The 12611-nt window shown below is 34.6% G+C and overlaps 1 long non-coding RNA gene across 1 annotated transcript; it reads right to left on the reverse strand.

The window, feature by feature from the left end:
- Window positions 1–674: 674 nt before the first annotated feature.
- Window positions 675–3209, reverse strand: LOC113286766. Its single transcript, XR_003329485.1, has 3 exons — window positions 2984–3209; window positions 2378–2478; window positions 675–1612 (listed from the first exon to the last, which is right to left on the reverse strand). It is a non-coding gene; the product is annotated as an uncharacterized LOC113286766 (long non-coding RNA).
- Between the last annotated feature and the right edge of the window lie 9402 nt (window positions 3210–12611).

Consider the following 12611-nt stretch of genomic DNA (forward strand, 5'->3'; position numbering starts at 1 on the left):
CATACTCTTTTCAATCTCCATCTTCACTGTTTGTACATCCTCCTTAGTCGATGTTTTAGAAATTTGTAAGGTTAGCTGATTAACCTTTAGATGTAAGGAATCGATTTCTCCCTGTTGTCTATTGTTAGTATCCTGTAAATCTTTGCACGACGGAGCGACCATTGTAATTGATAGGATAGAACGGCTCTAGATACCAATTGTACTGTGCTAGTACGATTAATAATTCAGAGAACCGGAAGTTGATCGAAACTAAGTAACTCTGCCGCAGCAGCCTCTAATTACTTCAATAAATTCATCTCTGCCTCTCAAAGGAAGCTCATTACAGCTTATAAAGCAAAACAGAAAGGAAAGGGAATCCTAAGCTAGAACAAATGAGGACTCAACACCTGTCCACTCACACTAACGCCCACAGTAATCAACTGCCAATCAGGGCTTAGGATAAAGGCAGACAAGGAATTATTGGGGCATCCACAGTACGTGCATCCAACAATACTAGGCACATGACACTAATCTCCCAAGGCAAGGTGAACATGCATCGTTATTTCATCACTAAAAGACTGATTTGTGCGGACCTGGTAAGGAACTTTAAAAAATATCATAATCTTCATGGTTTTTAATAATGAAGAAGTATATATTCACTCCTGAGTCCTGCCGAGCACATCACACACTGCAAGTTTCCGAAACTAATTATCTAATTGAAAAAACAATTTCATCTAATTCCACAAATATATATGAATAAAGTTTAAACATAAATCTCTTGCAAGCAAAGAAAAACACATCAAGCTAAGATATTGTTTTAGGCTTTTTAGTTTTTGTCTACCATGACAAACCTAAATTACGCATTCCATACTGTTTTGAGATGGATGGGGTTTCAGGCTCTACAAATATTTCATAAACATTTTAAAGCCTACCTATGATAATGATCAGCTACAAAAGAAATTGACATTCTCAATCCCCAATTGCATCTCCAACATCTTCATTTGCATCCTCGCCTTCAACCTGTTGTTGTTGTACAATCAAATTCTGTATATTTCTTGCTGGTTCCGACCTCTGCCTAGCATACCTCCTCTGTTGTCCCAATGAACATTTCTGGAAGCACACACTATATGTTTACACCTGTGCATTTAATTAATGTTTAAAAAAGAACAAGATGTTCAAATTTATGAGTTATTGTATCTGTGGCTGTTGTTGCTGAGGTTGTTCTCGTTGTTGTTGTTGTTGTTGTTGATGTTGCTGTAAAATAACATTTTGTTGATTTATGTCTGCCTCTGGTCTATCCCTGGCTCACATAGAAGCCTAAATCATTGGTAAAGCTCCGCATAAGTTCCCGCATCCTGAATGGAAATCTATAGTTTTCTAAGAAAACCCATGTCTATTGCTTGCAGGAACACCACAGATTGAGTTAGTATATATGTGTCTAATCGCATAAGCCTATGGAGACAGCAAGGATTAAACATATAAATACTAACTAAATTCAGCTACATGTGCCATCTTAATCTTTGTGTTGCATTTGTTAACTCGCAGCTACAACATGAACAGTATAACTCCTCAAATCTGAACACTTGGAAATATAGAGCTGGTGCTTCCTTAATGTGTCTCACCAATTTGAATTCTGTATGAAAATAAGAAAAAAAGTGAAATTAGAATCATAAAATGAAATTTCAAAGTTCTAAATTGTTTACTGAATTATCAGGATTCATAATTACAGGGACATCTTGCTTAGCCTGTAAAATACCCTAAACCTACAGACATAAATATGCCATTCAAGTAACAACGGCAGCAACTACTGTGTAACAAATCGTATTACACGACATACAATTGACGACCCTCTAGTCGATTTTGGTATCCGACATACTTAAAAAGCATATAACTCTAAATTGAGTATATAAACTCGTTAAAATGATAGTTGATTATACACATCAAAGACGGACTAACACAATTTGCTAGCTAACCAAAACCCCACTTCACGTGAGACCGACAAACAATAATTATAAGTAAAAATCACTACATACAACAGACTAATTGGTAACCAAATTATAGAATGTTTCTATGTCGATTCGGTTAACTTAATTTACTCGCCAGCTTATAATCTTTTCCCCCCTTTCTTTATGTATGCGGTAGCAGAACTTATGGTGAAATTAGAAGCATAAAATGAAATTATCAGGAATCATAACTACAGGGCCCCCATCTTGCTTAATCACATTGTAATACGGATTCCAGTTAAGAAAATTCAGCAGCCAGGTTGGTGGAAGCAAGTGACTTTAGGCAGAATTTTAAAAATATGAATTACCCAGTACAATTAACAAACCAAAAGGGAACATAAGCCGATTCTGAGACATAAATTAATTAAAAGAGTAAGAGATTAAGGAAAGCTTACAAACAATAGTTGTGCTAATCTCATTACTGCAGTTCTTACATTCCAACAGAAAGCAACAACACCACACTCCATCCAGCTTTGCCTGCAATTCAGCTCAATCCCTGCAACCCAACATACATCTAATCAAATCACTGCATTCCAACAGCAACACCAGCTTCAGTTCAGGTCCATAATTCTATTCTCTGTCACCTGGGTCCACCTTCTCAGTTGTGTCCATCAGATGACAGAGCAGCAAGAAGTGAATTCTACAAAACTTCCCAATGAAAAGAATTGAAGAACCCTAATAGTTAATCTAAGTAATCTTTAAATCTGTGCAATCAAAGAACAATCAATCTAACCCAAATCTAAGAATCTCAGAACTTAATACAAACCCTATTGAATCAATCTTCTTTAAACCGAAGAATTTAAGAATAAAAAAATCAAACAAACCCTTCGTCGCAGCTTCGATTAGGCTCATGTGTAATGAAGAAAGCTTCTGATTTCATTTTACGAAACAGATAAAACTGAAGAAGAAAAAAACACACTACATATTATGCAACTGCATCAATGAACATCGAATCAAGTGAAAAAGACAAACAAATCTAGCTAGGGTTTCATAAATCTCACCTCGAAATAACATTCTTCTTCTTCGTCTTCTTCTTCCATCAATCAATTCTAAGAATCAGAAAACCCTAGTTGTTAAACTTTAAATCAACAACATAGAGAGATCTAAAATTGAACATAAATAAGCCGAAAACTCGCGAAGAAAATAGATAGTGAAAGAGAGGAGGAGAACGGAAGGTAGAAAAGAAAGGATGAAATTGATGGAGCTCTGTTGCAGCAGGAAAATGGAATAGAGAGAATATGGTATCTCAGTTAGCTTTAAATTTGGACGGAAGTAATGTATACCTAACTGACGTTAATAACATCCAGTTAAGTAATTGGTGTAAACCAAGTGTAAGTAATTAGTTAGATGTAAATCCACACGTAACCTGTTGTATGCCCATGTTTTTGGAGTCACCATTTCCGCTTCTTAATAACGAAATAAGTTCAACAATGGAGTTAGGAATCACCATTACCAACTCCAAATGAGCTTAGGAATAGAATGCAGAGGGGATCGTTTGTCTCTTCTTATACAGAAACTGGGGTTTTATTGACATGGGAAGATCTATGGGTCTGTACCTTCATCAGGAAGTGGTAGTAGTACTGATAACAGTGGCAGCGTTCTACTACAAGGGCTTAATGGGTATGCTCAACCTAGTGAGATCTTGGCTATCATGGGTCCTTCTGGTTCTGGCAAATCAAATCTTCTTGACGCCTTAGCAGGTAATTAATTTAAGCTTCTCTTAGATATAACTCATGCGTTTATTAACTATAACCCGTATAAAATAAGTCATTAATTTAACCAAACGGGTTCTTATGATTATTAATACAACTCATAAAATTATACATAATTTTTATATATAGGCCATAATATATTATCAAATCCCTAAACATAAAAAAAATTAAATTAAATTAATTATGTAATTTTGATAATTAGATTCGTGTAATATCTGTGGCGTATATAATTGATGATCTTATAATACCCAGTTTTATATAATTATGATTGAGAAAAAAAAAATCATCTTAGATTTTTTTTATAGAATAAAATGTCATGGAGTTTTAGAAAATTGATTTTAGGAAAAGAATCAAACCCATAGTTGATTTCATTTGATATTGTTGTGGAGATGTTTTAAAGGAACAGTTATAATTTGGATAAAAAAAAATTAGGGTTCGTATTATAATTTTGGGAAGAAATAGCATTATTAGTTAAGAAATTAAAACTGGTTTGGTAATTTTGGTTTTCGTTTTAATTTAAAAATTTTGGGTTATAATCAATAAAAATATGAGTTATATTTAACAAATGCCTTAATTTAGTTGTAAAATTCTAGCTAAGTTGATGATAATATATTTGTAACTAATTAGCTGATTTTAATTCGATTAATTACTGGAAGATTAGCCTCCAACACAAGATAGTCAGGGTCGATCAAAGTAAATGGCCGTACACAAGCGTTAGCTTTTGGAACGTCGGTAAAAACAAACCATTTCTCTGTCTAATTTCACTCGTAGTCATTTTATTTATTACCCAAGAATCTGGTTCATCAGCATGGGCGAGACACACAACAGGAAAGGTACAGACATGTTTAGCAAGTGAGCTGTAAAATTTCCCATTTCCTATTAACCAATTGGGCATCACAATATGTAGGCTCTTAATTGGGCCGACCGATCAGAGGGCCCGAAGGGACTCGTAGGGAGGAAGTCCTTTTTATGGTCATTTTTTCGTAAATTGAAACCTAACAAAAATGTTCAATTTGATAAAAAGATTGGAAATAAATTTGGTGGTAATCTTTGGTACATGAAAAACCTAAAATGTCCCTCCTTTTAATCTAATTATTATAATTTCTTATACATCCTATTTTTCCAGGGGTTTAATTGGCAATCAAACTTTAATATATCATATCTAAAAATCCGTGCTTTACAATTTTACAAATTTTATATCATTGGAAAGGATTTTAAAAAATCTACACCAAGAGTACAAACAACAATATAAAATTTCTTGTTTTTACGAAAAATTCGATAGTGACTTTTAAAATTTAATGCATAGCTATTATGCAAAGCACCACAAAGGATCCATAATTCATGAGGGAATTGGTGCAAAGTGCAAACCATCACAAAGGATACATAATATATGAGGTAAATTGATGCAAACCACCACAAAAGATGCATAAAAAATGGGGGAAATTTATGTAAACTACCATAAATTAAATGCATATCAATATTAACCTTATAACACCATTACGCGTAATGGTGTTTCGATTTTTTTCGGTCAGTCCTCCCCACACTGACAGCGGTGATCTAGTTAATGTTTTTAGAAAATAAATATATTGTCAATATTCGTGCATATACTGCACCGGGTAGTTTGATGGATTTTTGAGATTGATTAATTTTTATGAATTTTAAAAGACTAATCAAAATTTAGAACATTATGTTACGAGTCTTCCCTCGGATTGTACTGCAAGACACAGTTCCTAGGACCTCCCACAGACGTACAGGGGATGGGTATTGGGTCAGGTGGGTTCCGTCGCGAGATGTCTCAGGTGGTAAAACCCTCCCAACCAACATGGGTCTAGAGTTTCCGTAATATTATTTATACTATAGCCTTTAGCTTTTTTTTTTTTTTTTTTTTGAAATGCATTCAAAACAGACTAGCTTGGGGAGTTAGTAACCTTACATCATCAATAATAGAGCCATCTAATGTTGGCTATTAACTCCAACCCAAGCATTAGATTTATCTACTTCTAAAGCTTGCAAAATACAAGATGGAGGTTCACTTCTCCAATTAACAAAAGTTCGAAAAGATTTGGCCTCCTTAGGAACGATATCAGCTACATTGTTTGCTAATCTAGGAATATAAAATAAGCCTAAGAAATTCTGACAAAGGTTAAATTCTTTTTTTAATTCATCCATAATCGTCTGATTCTGCCAAGTAATATGAGATGATTTTCCATTCAAGTAATCAAAAAGGATCTTGCAATCTCCTTCCACACCGAAGTTTGACAATCTCTCTTCTGTCGCCCATTTAGTTGCTTGCAACATCCCTAGAGCTTCTGCTTCTTCTGGGATGAGGCTGTGATGAGTCCTGCTCTGCCTTGTTCGAACTGCCTGCATCATTTCTGAAGATTAAAGAAAAACCTGCAGGTGTATTCATAGAAATCCAGGTTGCATCTAAGTTGAGTTTCTTTCGTGAACACCTAGGAGCTGTCCATCTAGGTATTTCCACTTTATCAGTTGAGGTATGTGTGGTCAAGTATTTGTCCTTGTACCAGAAGTCTAAATGTCTTTGTATTTCTAGAGCTAATTGAGTATGTGTTTGTTGTTGTTATTCAAAAGATCTGTTGCATTTTTCCTTCCATATAAACCAAACTTTTGTCATGATTATTTCTATAGGAATAATTCGATATTCCTTTCCTATCCAGTCCTTACAGACATCTAAAAAGGTAGTGGATCTATCAAAATTCAGATCAACTGGGAATGGCTCTGATGCCCAAAGTGACTTAGCATAAGGACATTGAAGAAAGAGGTGCTCTATGGATTCATGATCCTGACATCCAAAAGTACAATTAGGTGCACGTTATATCTTTTATAAATCTAGATAACTATAGATTAGTAGAAACTGCATTTTGTAGACACTTCCAGGTGAAGATCTTAATTCTTTGAGATACATTTATATTCCATAAACATTTCCAGAAAGAAACTGGCTGCCCTAGGTTATATGGTTCACTGTTCTTTCATTTAGCTTGTTATACATAGATTTGACTGTGATTTCCCTGACTTGGTGAACAGCCATCTAAGAGTATCTGGTTTGGCTGCCAAATTATTATCTAAAACAATTCTTATGTTACTTATTTGTCTAGCAATGTGTCCTGGAAACAATTCAAAAATTAAATTAGATTCCACTTATTGGTGATTGGATCAATTAGATCCTTCACAAGTGTTAAATGAGAATTGGTAACACTTTTGTAGGTATTAAGATTTTCTTCTAATTTAGGAATCCAGTTATCTTCCCAAATATTAATGTTATTGCCATCTCGCACTTCCCATATATTTTTTTGTTCTACTAGCTTAATCCCCTTACTTATACATTTCCAAGTCCAAGAACTAGTAGAAGGGATTTTAGCTTTATTAAAAGCAGAGGAGTTACTGAAATACCTAGGTTTAAATTGAGACACCCAAAGAGCCTTAGGCTCTGTCAAAAGTCTCCAAGATAATTTAGTTATTGTGGCTAAGTTGAACTTATGAGCATTCCTGAACCCTAGACCACCTTTGTTGATAGGTTTACATAGACATGAATAAGATTTTGGGTAATATCCTTTGTAATTAGTTTCTTTTCCCTACCAGAAGTCCCTTTGCAAAGCATCCATTTTCTTTTGTAATTTTTTTTTTGGGGAAGAATAAAGCAACTCATTAGATAACTAGCTATACTTGCCAAGGTTGCTTTGTTAAGAACCATTTTACTAGCCTGAGCTAAGACTTTACCTATCCAACCTTGCACTTTGTGTTCTGTCTTTTCTATTATGCCTTCAAAGAGTTTTATTTTTGTTTTATCTATAAAGAGAGGAGTTCGTAAATATGAGTTCTTTAGATAAATTTTTTAATTTTAAGAAGTTACTAATCATTCTCTGATGTTTGGGTTGAACTTTTTTACTGAAAAAGACTCCTGATTTATCAAAGTTAATCAACTGCCCTGAAGCTTTACTAAAGGTGTCTATGAGTTGCAAAATGGTATGACATTCCTTAAGATCTCCTCTAATGAAAAATAGACAATCATCAGCAAAGAAAAGATGAGAAATTGGACTGTTCTTAGGAGTTAACTTAATACCATGTATAATCTACTCTTCTTCGCTGGATAAGAGAAATCCAGAGAATATTTCCATACATATAATGAATAGATAAGGGGAAAGAGGATCCCCTTATCTAAGGCCTCTAGTTGGTTTAAAATAGCCCCCTGGACTACCATTGAGTAAGACAACTATGAAGGAAGTTAATATGCATTGAAGAATTAGGTTACAAAAAAATTTGTCAAAACCAAAAGCCTTCATTGCAGAGATTAAGAACTCCCAATTGAATCTATCAAATGCCTTAGACATGTCAATTTTTATTCCCATTCCAGCATGTTTCATTCTTTTTCTTAAAGGAATGAATAAGCTCTTGTGCAATGACAATGTTGTCAGAGATTTTCCTTTTGGAAAGAAAGGCAGCCTGGAAAGGGGAAATTATAGTGTTTAAGATTGGTTTCATCTTATTGGATAGGATTTTTGCTATAATCTTATAAATGGTGTTGCAAAGACCAATTGGTCTAAAATTACTAGGGTCTTTAATTAGGGTGTCTACTTTTGGGTATGTAGGAATTACCTATAGATCCTATTATAGTGTTCTTAGTTAGTGGCATGTCCACCCACTAAAGCCCAATAACCAGAGGTCCATAATTAAAAGAAAGAAGAAAAATGGACCCAATTTTTTATCACTTGGTCGTGTACACGTGCGAAACTAGGAAAATATTTTCGATAAATGTCTGGATTACCCTTCATACATAATAACGATAAGACTAAATCAGTCACAGAGATTTTCATTTTTATTTTCATTTTCTCTTTCCACGACTCCAGCTCTGCGTTGAAGATTGAAGAAACTCCATTTGAAAGCATCACCGACGAGTTTTATTGAATGAATCATCAATAAAATCCAACAAACAAGATAAGTTTCATCTATTTTGATTGTTTAATTCGGTCGTAATCCTTGATTTATCAGTTTGGATAAGAATTTACAGAAAAATCTATGGTTTCAAAAACCCTAATAGCACTAAATTCACTTTGAATTCCTAACTCGATTCAGAATTTTAGTTTTTAGATCTGTAATCTCATTTCCTTTCTCAGTGATTTTAGCTAAAGATTGGTTGTATAGATCTGATTTGTTGATGTTTGATTGTAGATCCGTGGTTGCAGGATCCGGTAGTACATATATGTCGTACTGATGGTATTATAATTGTTGTATATGTTTAAGATGTGTAAAATCCATATCTTTGTTTTGAATTTTTCTTGTTTATGAATCTGTTTTTGTAATTGATATTATTTTGATCGGGTGGATTGTCAATTTGAGATAATTTTCCGTTTTTGGTAGATTATTTTTTTTCCCAGTTAAAATCATACTTTTTCTTGTTGTTTTAATTTCATAATCAGGAGTACATATGTGATGTACTGAATATAATACGGTCGTTGTATGTCTATAAAATGTGTAACATCTAAATTTTGTGTATATGTGTGTGCTTTGTGTAAAAAAAAAATAAGTATCAGTTTGATAATCTAATGAATCAGCATTGGTATATGTCTTTCTTTTAATTTGGTGCAGGCCTTTGTCGTTGGATTCATGCTCTGTTCTTATTCGGATCTAGAGACTAACATAATTCAGGTAGGTAGCTCTTAAGTTTTTTATTCTGATTATTCTTTTATAGTTGATTCTATTTTCAGTTGATTTTGGGTGTGATCCAGCAGTGCATATATGATGTACTGTTTATATCAGTATGCTATATATGTAGAGCTGCAAAAGAATCCAGCAGTGCATATATGGCGTACTGAAAAAGAATTGTTTTGCGTTTGTTATATTCATTACTTGTTTTGATATGCAATTGATTTTTAGTTTTTGAATCCGTATAGTGGATATAGGTCGAAGAAGAACGATTTGTATGTTGGTAGTTTAGTTCGGGTTAGGCGTAGGAATGGATCGTGGTGGCCGTGGCGTATAATGGGATTTCCTGAATTTCCTGATGGTTGCGTCCTTTCTCTGAAGGATCAAACTCCGATAAAGTTCTTGGGACGATATAATGCAAACATGTAAGTGTTTCGATATTCTTGTTTATGTAATCTTGTTTAGTATGAAGTGTGTTTTAATGGGTGTGCATAATGTATGTACTGCATTCTTATGCATTTTTAGTGTGTTTTGATGAGAGTGTGTAATGCATGTATTGCATTCTCATGCATTTTTAGTGAGTTTGATGGAGTCCATAATGAATGTACTGTATTATTCCCAGATAAATATTGTAGAAGGTTTTTGCAGCTTCATTTGGTATAATTTGGCAGTGCGTATATGCTGCACTGCTGAAAATTCAGTTTATATACGCTACACTGACGAGAAATCAGTGTATAAATGTTGCACTCTGTAAAAATCACAGTCTACACTTCATAGAACATTACAGTAATAGCTGGTTTTTTGCTCCATAACTATTATTCTGCACTAAGCATAACCAAGTAATCCGCTTGGAGTTTTTATACATTTTTTGATCATCTCAGTTGGTCACTTAGCAGGGGGATCAACAAGACGTGCTAGTTGATATGGTTGCATAAAGTCATTCTTACAAGCAGAGATTGGTACACCTTATCAACACAACTACGTAAGACTCTTGCTTAAGTTTCTTTTTTCGCATAGAGGAATACCAAAAAAAAAAAACTAATAAACAATTTATCTCCTTGCTATACCTTTTTCTCTTAGTATACCAGCACCGTCGTCTATCCGCTGGACAACCCATAACGATTTTAGTTTCAATTTTTTAGTATATTCACTCTATAATTACCCAAGTTGGACTAAGTGAAGTATTGTTCATTATGGGGACATTGATAGGATCCTGTACATATTTTTCTTAACATAAAATCCGTGTTATTATGTTTAAAATCCACTGAAAATATGAGTGCATCCAATATGTACTGATAGTTGTGAAACGAAGACTTGCCTTTCTTAGCATTACACATAGGTTTAGATAGAATTAGTTGTGTTTTGTAACGCAATCACTGTCATGGTGCTTAAAATCCGATAGAATTATGAGTGTAGCTAATATGTACTAACAGTTGTGAAAGGAAGAATTTTGTTTCTTAGCATTATCCATTGGTTATATGATCTTTTTGGGTTGGTAATGAAATTGGCTTATTAAGCAGTTTATGTGTCGGTTCGAGAACGATTTTTTTTTGGATTATACAGTATGAATTGAGTTTATTCAAGGATGATTTTTGTAGATGTAAAACATGAACTGAGTGTAGGTATACTGTCAATAAATTGGGTGTATAAGTACTGTCAAGAAATAGTTATTTGTTGCCTTCGAAAAAGAAAGGACCGAATAAATTGAGTACATCATTTATAGACTGGAAAACATTTTGCAGGATTATTACTCTTCGTTAGTTGGTATGGTTTGCTAAACGCCTACACGTCTTAAGAGTTTTTATTGGTAATGGGTGATAAGTGTCTTAAATACATCTTTTGAATGTCAATTTTTTATGCTTTTCTTAGTTCTTTCTCTTGTATTTTTTTATATTACGTTTGTTTTATTTTGCAGGCATTTTGGAGTCATTTTACATGACAGAAGAGGAGAAGAGGCATAATTCATCATTTTGGCTACGCTAGGTGCTAATGGATTTGAAGCCAAGGCAGTCACACTTATTAATCGGGGTAGCCACCCGCTGTGATAAGGGCCAGTCTTATACGCAGCAACAACAAAGCTAGGTCCTAATACACTCAACCAGTTCCGCTCATTTCATCTCAGTCTACAACCAAAATACGAAGAGCTGCTTCCAAGAGTTCACCGTTGTCCAACAAAGTCGACCAGCAGCTAGTCACGGTTCTTTTGTTCGTGTTTGAGGAGGAAAGGCGTGATCCAGAAGCTCAGAACAACACGAAAGAGTGAGAGATTAATACCGAGAAACCAGTTGGGAAAGAGTTGTTGTATGTCATTGATTGGAATGAAGATCAAGGGAGATCAGGACTGGGATTTCGAAGCTGAGAAGGAAATAAAGATTGGGTATTCAATTTTGGAGAGTTTGGTTTGATTTTGAAGTCGTTTTGCTGCCAAGAGAAGGCAGTGAAGAGAAGACAAGTTGTTGTCGTTATGCTGATAAGTGATGATGAATGTTTCTGAGTTTTGAATGAATTAGAAATGTGGATGCTTGTGTAATTTAATTATTGTCGCAGGGAAGGAGATTGAAAGAGCTTAGGATTCAACATCAAGCTCAGAACTGTATATAAGCAAACTGCACACAGGCTGTTTGTAGAAAGGCCGGAAAGAGCATTTCTTCACAGTTTCAAGATCAGCTGTGACCAGCTTAGTATGTCAGATGTAGGAGATGTTAAAAATGCAGACAAGGGATTTTGCAACCAGTATTCACAAATCCAAGTAAGTCTTTTGCAGTTATCAGCCATGGTTACATTGGTTGTACAAGGGTTCGACCAGACTTTCGACAAGAGTTTGAGGCGAGTAATCAGTGAAGAGGGCAACAGTTCTGCCCAAGTATTGTGTAGCTGCTAGTCTTGGCTCGAGGCTGTGCACAAGGGCTGTCTGGCAAAGGCAAAAGCTTGATTTAGAACTTGAGATAAACATGGAAACATTGGTCGAATATTCAAAGATTGGGTTTGTAAAACTTGGACGAAAAACCAGTTAAGAGAGTGAAGCTTCTTGCCGTTGATTTTGATAGTTAACAGTGCAGAAGATATGTACTCGAATTTCTAAGTATATAAGCTATGTGTACTCAAATTTGTAAGCAGTGCAACGGATATGTACTCAATATAATAAGGGTGTAGACACGCACACGTTTGGTAGTAGAGGGTATTATGGTCATTTCAATATTTTCAATTAATTTTGGACCTCCAGATAAAAGAAAATTTCGGTTGGACCCTACTATAA

Source organism: Papaver somniferum, chromosome 6 (genome assembly GCF_003573695.1).
Source record: "Papaver somniferum cultivar HN1 chromosome 6, ASM357369v1, whole genome shotgun sequence".
NCBI classification, from domain to species: Eukaryota; Viridiplantae; Streptophyta; class Magnoliopsida; order Ranunculales; family Papaveraceae; genus Papaver; species Papaver somniferum.